General features: G+C 35.4%; 1 pseudogene; it reads right to left on the reverse strand.

The window, feature by feature from the left end:
- Positions 1-6,214: 6,214 nt before the first annotated feature.
- LOC128579159 (60S ribosomal protein L31-like) lies at positions 6,215-6,587 on the reverse strand (annotated as a pseudogene).
- Between the last annotated feature and the right edge of the window lie 6,972 nt (positions 6,588-13,559).

Genomic DNA, 13,559 nt, shown 5'->3' on the forward strand with positions numbered 1-13,559 from the left:
AAAACAGAATGGAGGGATGTGCTTCCTGATCCTTTTATATCTTTAGTCTCACCAGTCAAGACTTTATTAGAAACTTAGCTAAAGCCGTCTAGACTCTATCTAGCAGACAGGCAGTAAAATTCTTCATTTAGGCCTGAATGAATCTAACTGACAGGTTGGAATTGTAGCTTTTTATATTAATAAGAAAGCAAATTACACATCTTCCTAACATCTTAAACATATCTTTATATGTAAGACTATGCTAAATTACATTTCTCAGCAATTTCAATTTGATTTATTTTTTGCCCTCTCTTATTGGGCTATTTATAATTCTTAGCTGTTAATTTAATTATCAGTGTTTTAAATTTTTAAAAATGTCTCATTTAATAAGGCATAGGTCAGTAAAATGTATAGACTTTATGAATTTCTCTCCAGTGTTCTGTCTACCTCTCACAAATAAAAATAGCACTTCTTACTATTTTCATTTTCCCTCATTTCCCTCCAGTGCATAGAAACAAGTGTGACATTGACAATAGTTGTTGAATAAAGTATCTTTCAACCACTGTATCTACTACTTTACTATAGTTAATCTCATTGACTCTAATTAATCAAATATTTTTTATCAAATTCTATGAGGCCAATTAGAATTATCATATTCTCATTTTCTAAACTAAAAAGCACTGAATAGGGCGGCGCCTGTTGCTCAGTGAGTAGGGCGCCGGCCCCATATGCCGAAGGTGGAGGGTTCAAACCCAGCCCCGGCCAAACTGCAAAAACAACAACAACAATAAAACAAAAAATAGCCGGGCGTTGTGGCGGGCGCCTGTAGTCCCAGCTGCTCGGGAGGCTGAGGCAAGAGAATCGCGTAAGCCCAAGAGTTAGAGGTTGCTGTGAACCGTGTGACGCCACGGCACTCTACCCGAGGGTGGTACAGTGAGACCCTGCCTCTACAAAAAAAAAAAAAAAAAAAAAGCACTGAATATATTTTCTAGGTCTCAGGAATCACTGAAAGTACTAACACTAAAGCATGAAGTTGGTTAGGCCCAAAGGTTTATAACTGCTTACTCTAGGGGATCAGCACATACACAGCCAAGGGCCAAATCTGGCCCACAATTTGTTTATTGAAAATCAATTCACTAATTCATGTATTACCTAATGATGCCTTCATGTTATGTATTGCCTAAGGATGCTTTCAATACTACAATGGCAGAGTTAGAAAGGTGCAAGAGACCAATGGTCCACAAAGCCTAAAATAACCTATATCTGGCCCTTTACAGAATGTATTTCCTGACTCCTAGAAAAGCTACTCTGAAAGATGATCTGAAGTAAGGAATAACCTCCAAATCTTTATTTGCTAAACCTCAATGAAAGATAAATATGTTGAAAATATTTGTCAATCTTGTTATGTTGATAGTATTTTAATAGATAAACTGTATTTATGTTCCTCTGATCAATCAGATCTGAAAAGACAAAGGAACTTACAAATTTATTTTTTAACTCTCTGTCCTGATGCTCAAGCAACATTTGCTTGGAAGAAACAACCACTCAGGTCTGGGCACAATGGCTCATGCCTGTAATCACAGTACTTTGGGAGGCTGAAGCAGGAGGACTGCTTGAGCCCAGGAGTTTGAGACCAGGCTGGGCAATGTTGTGTACAGACCTTAACTCTACAAAAAAAAAAAAATAATAATAATTGAAAAAGAGTCAGAAAGAAACAGAAGCACTCTAAAGAAAACAAGTGAAGACTGAATCCAAGGAATTTGCAGAATCCAGGGGGAGGAAGAATCATCAGTCTCACCCCTGGACCAAGAATTGGAAAGCTATCATGGCCCATGGCTATTTGTTTTTTCATCTCTCCCTCTTTTCAAAATGACCTGATCTCCCATCCCAGTGCAACCTGCCTGCTCATCAAATACACATGTCCCACAATTAGTACCACTCAATGGTAGCTTCACTTGCTATAAGGTCTCATACTTTCAGCTTTTGTGGCCATTAACATAGATACTGAGTCAAATTCTTGAGTTAAGCATGGAAAAATATGTCCTGTAAAGATATTTTACAGATATCTCGTACCACATTGTGGAAGGTCAATTTCTTTAAGAAGTCTGAATGGAGGAGAATAAATAATTGTCACCACTAACTTACCCTACTACAATGATTCTCAATGTGATAAGAGAGGGTGTCTATCTTTCAGATACACTATAACTACTGCTAATGAACCACTATTACTCATGGGAGTATATCATATCCCTCCGTTTTGCTCGTGTAGATAAAAGGTGGAAAACCATGCCCTTGTGTGATTTATAATAATTTACATGCTACGAAGAAAAAGCTTTGTTATTTGCAGAAATATATTTGAAACTAATGCAAACATGATAAATGTTGTTCCTTAAAATATTTAACTTGGTATACCTTCTGAAACACCAACTGGTAAATAGAGTTATTGAGATGAGTAATTTGCATAACTTCAATGTGTTGTAAATGTCACCCTTTTTTGGCTCTTTAATTTGACCTATATATTTGCTTTCCTTCTGTGTATTTTTTGTAATATTTATGCTTACCAAAAGAAGAATACTAATAAGTATCACAATTTTATTAGGCCTATCAAGCAGCAGAATGACTTGTCTGTTGTTAGAATTTAATGATGTTATCATGTCTTTATCCCAGTATACCTTGTAGCAATTTTCCAACACATTCTTAGGATTATATTTATAATGTAGTATTAATTCATTTGCAAACTCACATCTGAGGTCATTATGTTGACCTGAAAAATTAACTGTATACTCATGACCTGAAAAATTAACTGTATACTCATACTCATCCATCCAGCTGCCGAGTATAACCTCCAATTACTGTAAAATTGTTTTGATGGCTGTAGTTTCTTTTGTACATGAAAATGATCATTCTTTCCCAGATGAACTTCCACTTGGATTATTCCCTGTTGTGAAAGAAAGATTTATGTTTGTAAATTATATGATCCAGATCAGTGGTATTTTTCCAGAGCAAAGAATAGTATCTTTCTCTGTACAATTCTAGTTCACCTATTCTGTAAGCGAGACTGCAATTTTGGATTATTAATTATCAAGTAAACATTTGCTGAGTGCCTACGGTATTTGATGAATTGTGTTACATGTTTGGGGTACAAAAATGAGTAAGACAGTCCTCAAGGAGCTTTTGTTTGTTGGAAAGTAACCACTTAAACATTTAAACCTGATTAAATATGGCATGTGTTATAATAGAGGGGCAAGCAAAACTGCACATGACATAACCTTTGAGTTTAGCCTTTAAGGAATAAAGAAAAATTAAGACAAAAGAGGCAAATTGATTAAATTAGTAAAAACATTGTACCTAGGATGGCTGCAATATACTGAGGAGAGAAGTAAGAAATAAGGTTGGATAAATAAGATGGCACGATTAAAAGCCTTACATGCCACCTTACAGAATTCATAAAGATGATGGAAAACCACTGAAAATTTTTAACTTGGGGATTTATGAAGGCTTATTTGTGTTTTAGAAAGATACTGCTTGTGGCAATATGGAGAACTGATCAAATAGCAATGATTTTCATGAATACTCATCTAGTATCAATCTAGTTACTGCAAATAAGGTATTATTTATCCATTTATTTATTTAACAATTATCATCTTCCCAAAATCCCATTTTCAGTAATCATGATCAAGTCTATGTTGCTACCATTGATTAACGAAGGATGAATTCCTTTCCTTAAGAAGTCCCACTGCTCTTAATTTTCTATATACCAAAGTTCCAAACGTGACTTTCAACAGTAGTTAAGCCTCATCTACATCAAGCTTCTTTCTACTTATATATAATATGAAGGCATATGTCATTATTCAAATTATTAAACAATTTTTTAAAAAGAAAAACACAAGTTACCAATATCAAGAATAAAAGAGAGGCTAGGCACTGTGGCTTACACATGTAATCCTAGCACTCTGGGAGGCCGAGGTAGGTGGATTGCCTGAGCTCACATGTTTAAAACCAACCTGAGCAAGAGTGAGACACTGTCTCTAAAAATAGCCAGGCATTGTGGTGGGTGCCCGTAGACCCAGCTACTTGGGAGGCTGAGACAAGAGAATTGCTGGAGCCCAAAAGTTTGAGATTGCTCTGAGCTATGACATCACAGCAATCTACCATGGGCAACAAAGTGAGACTAGCTCTAAAAAAAAAAAAAAAGAATAAGAGAGAAAAACATTACCATAGGTCTCACAGATATTAAATAGATAATTAATAAAAACTATCAACAACTTTATGCCAGTAATTTCAATAATGTAGGCGAAATGAACAGATTCCCTGAAAGACACAAATAACCGAAAGTGACATGAGAAGAAAAAGAAAACCTGAATGATCCTTTATGTGTGAAAAAGTGAAATCTATAATTTTTTGTTTTCTCAAAAAAAATCCTCTGGGTCCAGATGACATGTCTGGCAAATTCTACAAATATTTAAAAAATAGTAATAACTATGCAAAATTTCTTTGTAAAAAATAAAAAGGAGGGAATATTTCCTAAATTATTTTATGAAAATAGCATTACTACGATACCAAAATCAGACAAACACTAAAGAGAACTACAAACCTGTATTTCTACAGACTCAAAAGTACTCAACAAAGTGTTAGTAAGTTGAATCTAGCCACGTACAAAAGGAATCTTACATCATGACAAAGTGTATTTAGTTTGGTTTAATATTCCAATTGTTTTAAAGTTTAAAAACAGATTTAGAGCTAACATAAAGTTCCAGTAAGCACACATGGGATAAATGACTGACAGAGGGAAGCTAATCCTCACAACTATTGTCTTCTTTTCTGTTATCTCAATAGATGCACAGAGGGCTTTGTGTGATCCAGGCCTAAGATAATCAGGGCCTGGCATCCTCCTGGACACAACATTGTTTAAAGTATAGGTGTAGTCTAAGAATACTGTTTGTTAGTTGAACAAAGGGATGTTCTTTTTGCCTCAGGAATCTGAGTCATACAGATATGACCTCTAAAACTCCTGCAGCCATTCTGTTGTAAGAATACGGTTGACATACTAAGACTATGAAAAAATCATTTAAAAAAAAGAAGGGTAGAATGAAAAGAAGTTGGTTAATGGGTTCAAACATACAGTTAGATAAAAAGGGTAAGTTCTAATGTTCCACAGTAGGGTAGGGTGAATACAGTTAACAACAATGTACTATATATTTCAAAATAGGTAGAAGGGCTTTTAATTAACATGTTGAAATGATAAATGCACAAGGTGTTGGGTTGTCTATATACCCTGAATGGATCATTACATGGTCTATATATGTAACAAAAATATCATGTACCCAGTAGATAATGTAAAAGTAAAAAAGACAGGTAATATAATACACGTAAATTTGAAAACATGGAGCAAGACACAGTAAAAAAAAAAAAATTAATTTAAAAAAATAGACAGATGAAGCCCAGGTCAAACCATTAACAAAAGCCTTCATACATTTTTATTCATGAATGCTATCTGATTTCAGTCTTAGTTGGTTGGGTTATTTTTTATTAATTAAGTGGTACCCATAAAGGAAAAATCTGAAAATACAGGTAAGTCCATTTTACTTCAATTACTTTTATATTGGCTGTAATGTATAACTTACAAACTCAATAATTATCAATATCTGTATCATCCTCCTGAACAATACAAAATCTCTATAATACTTTAACTCTCATAATTCCTTCCCATTCTTAGCTGTGTATGTTAGCTCCTGAAAAATTATTTTTTAACAGTTTGCCTAGATTTACCCATATTTTTACATTTGTTTTATCACCTTTTCCTCAATCTCAGACCACCAATGGAATACCTTTCTTCCATTAGAAGTGTATATTAGAATTTCCTCAGGTTAAAGATTTTTTTTTTTTTTTTTTTGGTTTTTGGAAAAATGTTTATTGTAGCATTAACAAAACATGCAGGTATAAAATCATTAACATCACGCCTGCCATTTCTCAACTACCTAGGACTGAGGTTCTCAAGCCAGGTTGTAGTTCAACTTTAGAAACCTGCTTAGGCCCTTTCAAATAAACTCCAAGAGATAGATAGGGGAAAGGGAGCCTGGGCATCAGTATTTAGGAAAAGCTCTCTAAATGCTCCCATAAATGGGAATTGCCTTAGGATAATGAAAGCACATTTTTTTATGTTGCAACTAGAAAAGGAAAACCAACACACGATGGTGATTTTATAATTTTATTTGATATGTCTGACAATCACCAGTTAGTTCTCATCCACGTTGACTGTAGATTTTGAAAGTAGTAACAGGTACATAGGTAACCAAAGTATAGAGCTTGTTTGGTGAATCTTCATCTTCATTGCGTTTTCTGGATAACTGCACACGGATACGGTATGGGACATTCCTTATGCCTTTGGCCCGGACAGCTTTGTTAAGCCTGGTATCAACGCGCACATCTGGAGTTCCCATCTCTTTCATGGCAAATTTCCGGATCTCTTTGAGAGCCCGAGGGGCATGCTTCCTGAAGCCCACTCCATGGATGTGCTTGTGAATATTGATAGTGTATTCTCAAGTCACCACCTGGTTGATGGCAGACCGGCCCTTCTTCTTCTCGCCACCCTTCTTTGCGGGAGCCATCCTACAGGTCCCTAGTTGGAAAGAAAGAGCGCATGGAATTGTGAGAGGAGGAAAGGGCAGGTTAGAGATTGTTAATTGCAAACTTTCAGCTTTCATGTGTCTGAAATGTCTTTATTTTGCCCTTGTTTTCAGAGATGTTCTTCATGGTCTTGCCATTCCAGGGTTAGAGCTATTTTCTTTCAGCTCATTAAAATTGTTCTTTCTTTTGTCTTCCATGGTTATTCTCAGTTTAATTACCTCTTCTTGGTAATCTGTTTTTTTAAATTTTATTTTAAGTGTTTCCTTGCCACTGGTGTTTTATGTGTACACAGGAATACCAAGGTGTTCTGGAAATATCAGGGTCGCTGGGTGTGAGTTTGTGTTTATTAATCCTGTTTGGAAATTAATGTGTATTTTGAATCTTTGTTGTTGTTGTTGTTTTTTTTTCATTACTTCTGAAAAGTTTTCTACTCTTAACTACCATTAATATTGCCTCTGCCCATTCTATCTCTCGTCTCTTACTGAAGTTCTAATTTTATATATGTGATATCTTCCCATGCTGTCATTCATGTCTCCATGTGTCTTCATATTTTCTTCTCTTTCTCTATGCAACAGTCTACATAATTCTTAGTTCTATCCCCCAGTTCACTAATTCTGGCTTCACAAGTATCTACTCTGCATTTAAATCAGCTTTTGGATTTGTTCTCAAATATTACACTTTTCATTTCATTTCTATGTGATTCATTTTCAAATCATCTTGATCACCTTTTCGCTTTTTTATTTCTTTAAACATATATTAAACATACCAGTTGTGTTGATAATTCAAATACAGGTAGTTGAAGCTTTTTTTGTTTTGTGGTTTTTGGCCGGGGCTGGGTTTGAACCCGCCACCTCTGGCATATGGGACCGGCACCCTACTCACTGAGCCACAGGCGCCACCCTGTAGTTGAAGCTTTTATGACTTTATTGCTTCTGCTTGTTCTTGTACATTGTGGCCAATTTCCTTGTACATTTTGTGATTTTTGATGGCAACCTATCTATGGGACTTTTTGAAGTTTGGATTCAAGGCATATCCCTTTTGAGAGGATTTGTATTTACTTTTCCCATATCCTATGGAGCACTACCAATCTGGCATCACTTCAAAATTAATTTTCCCTTTCTTAGGCTGAAAGATTTTTTTATCTGACCTTATTTAACCCTGGAGTCAGAATATTTAATCTCAGTTACCTAATTCTCCTCCATGTTCATCTAATGCTTTTAACTTTTTAATTTACAGGCCACAAGGAAATCCTATACAATAGTAGCAAAAACTTGCTTACAGGTATCATGTGCTCACTTTGTGCCTTAAAATGTCTAGGAATTTTACATGTATTAAATCACTTAGTCACCAAAATAATAATAATAATAATAATTTAAAAAAAAAAATTTTCACCCTGAAGTTTCAGACCACTTGGGTGATATGAATTCAGGGTGTAATCCTTTAGGAACTGGCATATGGTTGTGAATTCTGAAGAGATAATTTTTCTCCTTCAGCCAGTGCCAAAGTTTAACCACTGCAGTCTTCCTTGAAGTTCCCTTAGGAAAAGGAAATAGGGCAGGTTTATTGCAATGTCACACTAAGTAAGTGCACAGCCTGGGTATCTTGTTTACTTTCACAGTGAGCTTTCTGCATCCTAGTGAAATGTAAAAGAGTCTCAAAATTAGACTCTTCAGTTTGAGAGGACCTTGGAATTAATCTTTTGTCCCTTGCACACCATAAGACCCTGAAAAATAAAGTTCAATTTCAAAATATTTCACAAATGCCACCAAAATGAACAACATCTTCAGTGTTCAAGTTCATGCTCTAACTTACTTTTGGCACCTAAGTATTCCTTACTTTCTTGCCACTTCACTGATTCATTTAAACACCATTTCTATTAAAAAAAAATCCAGGACATTTACGAGATTTTGTTAGTTTATTTTACAGTAGGACAGTCAGTCTGACTATCAAGTCTATCACTATGCGAGATCTGAAAGTCTTTTTTACATGTCTTTTCTCATACTATTTCCACTGGCTGGAAGACTCTCTTTACACACTGTGCCAGTTATCAATTTATTGTCTCAGTACCAAATTCACTCTTCATTGCCTGCTGTGTAAAAATGCAGCTGGCCTTTTAAATAGTTTTTATTTTCCAGCTGACATGATGCTAAGCTCTACCAGTAGAGGGTGGTTGAAGACTTTGCAGAGAACAGGTTTTCCTTTTTGTTGCTCATGTGCTCCTGCAGCAGGCTTCTGCAGCTTGTGTAGCTTCTCCACCCCCAGAATCCTATTAGTGCACAAGCTTCTCCACACACCCACCACCTGCACTGTAGACAGCTTCTCTAACACCAGGCATCTGTGGCTCAGGCAGCTTCTCCCGTGCAGGGCAGTGAGCAACAAGGAGCAGCCAGCAGCTTCCTTTGCTGCTAGCACCAGCTTGGGCTATTTCCTAGCAGAATGCATTCAGTGAGACACTCTCCTGCAAACAGCTTTCCACTACACCCCAGAGGATATATATCCTGGGCTTCTATCACCGCAACTTCTCTGTCATTCAGTGAGTCCTGGAAGTCTGGATATCAGACCTAGGGCAGAGAGGCAAAATAGCTCACTCTTGGATGTTGTGTCTCCGAGCTAGGGTTGGGTAGTGGCTGATTCTTACATTTGCATTCTTTATCATTCACTTTACTTCTTACTAGTTAATCCCTTGTTAATGAAATCCCCTATTGTGGTTACTGATGTTTTATATTAAACTTTTCTTGTTCAATTTATTTTGTGGTTTTTGTTTGTCTACTGAGTCAACTTTGACAGATGAATATGCCTTCATCTGGTATGAAGGCATATTCTTATCAAGATTCATTCATTGATTCAACCATTATTAGAATTCTGGTGTAGTTATATTAGAATGAATCATATCAAAGCACCATATTTGAAGGACAAAAATGCTTGATTTTTGGCAGTTTCAGGTGGTTCAAACTAATATTTTTTCAATAGTTTCCACTTTGTACCTCTACCCCAACTTATCTCACTAACTGAAAATATCAATTTTGAAATAATGTCACTTATTATAAGACTGAAAATTCTCAGAAATAATTTTTTAATCTTTATTCTTAAGGCCTAAATGCCTAATCTAATTCATGGTAATTACTATATGCTGAAAAAAAAAAAATAAGCTGTTGTACTACCTGAATGCTGGAAAATCATTTAGTCTTTTGAATCTTCAGTTTCTTCCTCTTCTAACACCTGCTCTATATAACTCTAAAGTTCTTTTTTTTTTTTTTTTTTGCAGTTTTTGTTTGGGGCCAGGTTTGAACCCACCACCTCTGGTATATCGGGCCAGCACCCTACTCCTTTGAGCCACAGGTGCTGCCCAATTCTAACGTTTTTAACGTGGCCTAATGAATATTTATTCCCTCTTCCTTAGTACACTTGCAGGCAGATCATGCTACTGTGTAATTTCACATGGGAAAAATATTGAAGAATCATTCTTTTAATAACAATATTTGATTTTTTAAATATTATAATTAATTATAGAATTATTTAAAGAACATAAAATCCATACTAAATTTCAGAGTCAAAGCATTCTATAATAGACATACTCTTATTTGACAATGTGAATGTTACTTTCTTTCCATTATTATTGCTTGATATTTTGACACAGAAATTCTCTGATTTCTTTTCTGAATATATTTATGTTCGTTCATTCTTTACGAGTTTTTTGTTTCTAGTCCTCATCTCAAACATTGTTATTGTTATTATAAAAAAGAACACTAAAGTTTAGAAAATAAAAAAAAAATTAACCAGAGCTAAAACTATTAATGTTTTTATATAATTATTTTTAGCATTTTTCCTATAAACACTGTAGAAAGTAAAACTAGAAAAAAAAAAAGTACAGCTTTTTAATCCTATTTTTTCTATCCAATATTATGGTACAAGCATTTTCCTGTATCATTAAGTGCTCTTTGAAAAACACAGGTTTTTTTTGCTAAATGATATTCATTATGTGAATAAACTATCAATAATTCATCAAATTATTTGAACTCTTATGATGTTTTACCTTTTTTTGCAACTATAATAGTACTGAGTTGAACATTCTTACAAATACTTATGCACATCTCTTTTTGATCCATAGAAGAAGTTTGTATGAGGATATACTAGATCAAAACATACAAATATTTCTATGGCTTTTATGAAACTGTTGCCAAATTTCCTACCAGAAACCATGCACTAATTTGTATTCCAATATTCAATGCATACTCAACAACAAAATAGTTTAGGGGAAAAAACTGCCAGTTCAGTTGTTGAAAATACAATTTATTTTTATTTGTATTTCTTTTATTTTTAATAACTGTTATGCCTGTTCTTATATTTATTGTTCTCTCTATCCTTTTGATCTATCTATTTATATGCACCCTGTCTTTTAAAAATTGGGATCAACACATTTTTACTTTCAGTTTTTACTTTCCATATGGGTATTTACCAATTTTTCATATATTTAAAAAAATGTTTTTCGGATTTTCATTTTAGTTCTATAATAGGTTTGTGAAGTTTTATATTTCTATATAATTAACAATCTTGATTATGCTAATTAAAGTTTTCTGTAGTGTTTCTTGCATTGATTTTATGTTAAGGAACTACCTCTTTACTTTACATCAGAGGCACCACTATTTTATTTTTTTCTATCCAGTACTAGCAGTTTTATTCTTTCAGTTTTGGTGTATCACATAAGATACAGAATGACTTGTTTGTTCTAAAAATGTAATGATGTACTAATTATTTCAAAGTCTGGAAGTTAACCCTAATATATTTGTGAAACATTTGAAAATACCAGGCATTTGTTGAGAGATGGGAACTGAGTCATGTGCTTAAAAAGGAAAAACAATAATAAATATGATTTCACTTTATTTGCTTTATGATTGCTTGATAAAGTATACTGTGTCTCTGATGGCCTAGTATTTATAATTTTCATTGCAGAGGTCATTCTTCTCAACAAGTCAGTAGGTTCTGTCTGCTAAAATAAATTTTCCTAGCTTATAGGTGGGTAGGCATGTTAATAGTCTTTGAATTTGAAATACTGTCTTTGCTGAAAGTGTAGGAGTGTGCATGTGTGCATATGCGTGTGTGTGTGTGTGTTATGTTTATGAAGTATCTAGCAGTAGTTCCAGTGGAGCTGTAGGAAAGGGGAACATCACTAAATCTCCTTTTCTGCTCCATTCTTCTGCCTTGGAATACATTTTCCTTTTGCTGCTTATCATAAAAAATGTCCCTCTTGCCTTTTTGTCCTCCAAATCAGGATCTTACACATCCAGAGTCCATGGTTTGTGTTGTATGAAGATTAAGGAGGTTCCTAGAGCATTCTCCTTATGTGTGACACATATTTTCATGGAATGTACTAAAATTCCCCAGGAAATATTGGATCTTCCCGGGGCTCCCTAAGAGTTTGATATACGTTTTCCACCAGAAACTCAAGGTAATTACCCTCAAGATTCATTGAAAATATAGACTAGATGAAAGTTCTTATTGGAAACAACAAACTGCCACCCTGGCTAAATTACTCAAAAGAAGAACTTAATATTTAATTTGAAAAACTATCATCATGACATGGATACCACTGCAACTGTCACCACCTTATTACCAGGATGAATTCTGAGTGGTCATTGTTTTTTCACATCCTGCCTTTGACTCAGCATCCAGACTGGGTTAATCTAATTGGTGGAATTTATGATATAGCTGCAAAGGAGGCTTAGAAAGTAAGTTACTGGCATTTTTAGTATCTAGAATAAGAGTTATTCATCCTATGAGCAGGAATTCACACTTAGTATACATCAAGAATGTCAAATGTCATTTACTAGATTGATACAGATGAAAATTTAGTACTTTTAAAAGAATCTGGATGTTAGGTGACCAGATTTCTCAAAGTGATTGACAGTATCTTCACATACCATCTTGAGTTTCTCATGTAACAGACATTTATTAATAGAAATAATATCTTGTCCAAGGTTACCCTCTAGGTACTAAGGTGGATACAACATATATGACATGCTTGCTTTATCCTTGGGATACTGCAATTTAGTTGCAGAAACAGGATTTATACCAATAAAATTGACTTCAAAAGATTGGCTTGGCCAGCTCGGTGGCTGATGCTGCAATGCTAGCACCCTGAGAGGCTGATGTGGAAAGATCACTTGAATTCAGGAGTCAAGATCAGCTTGAGCAAAAGTGAAACCTCCCTTTCTACAAACAACAGAAAAATTAGCCAGGTGTGATGGCATGTACCGATAACTCAGCTTCTTAGGCGGCTGAGGCAGGAGGATTTCTTGAGCCCATGAGTTGGATACTGCAGTCAGCTGTAATGATACCACTGCATTCTAGTTGGGGTGACAGAATGAGACTCTGTCTCAAAGAAAAATACTGACTTAACTAAAATATAAGTGCAACGCAAAGTAAGACATAACAGTTTGCTTAGTTTAGGTTTCCCCCCAAAGCAGAACCTAAGATACGGACTTTGGATCAGGCTGTCTAATTTGGAGGTGGTCCCGGGAGGCAGGAGTGAGTGAATAAGGGAGAATGAGTGAAAAAAAGAGGAAAAGCCAGTGCATGAGTGTCTGTCAGAGGTCATTACTATAGGCAAGGAGGGCTCACTGCTATAAAAGCATACAGAATAGAACTGCCCACATGAAAATCAAAACAAAAGTATTTATCCACTGGCCCCTGCATACCAGGGATGAAGGGCTTTCCTCCGAGACAATCACTTTCCCAGACTTCCAGCCTGCACTTGTTTTTTTTTTTTTTTTTGTAAAGACAGAGTCTCTCTTAACCACCTTCAGTAGAGTGCCATGATGTCACAGGACTCACATCAACCTCTAGCTCTTGGGCTTCAGCAATTCTCCGGCCTCAGCCTCCCGAGCAGCTGGGACTACAGGCGCCCGCCACAATGCCCGGCTATTTTTTGGTTGCAGTTCAGCCGGGGCTGGGTT

Source organism: Nycticebus coucang, chromosome Y, assembly GCF_027406575.1.
Source record: "Nycticebus coucang isolate mNycCou1 chromosome Y, mNycCou1.pri, whole genome shotgun sequence".
NCBI classification, from domain to species: domain Eukaryota; kingdom Metazoa; phylum Chordata; class Mammalia; order Primates; family Lorisidae; genus Nycticebus; species Nycticebus coucang.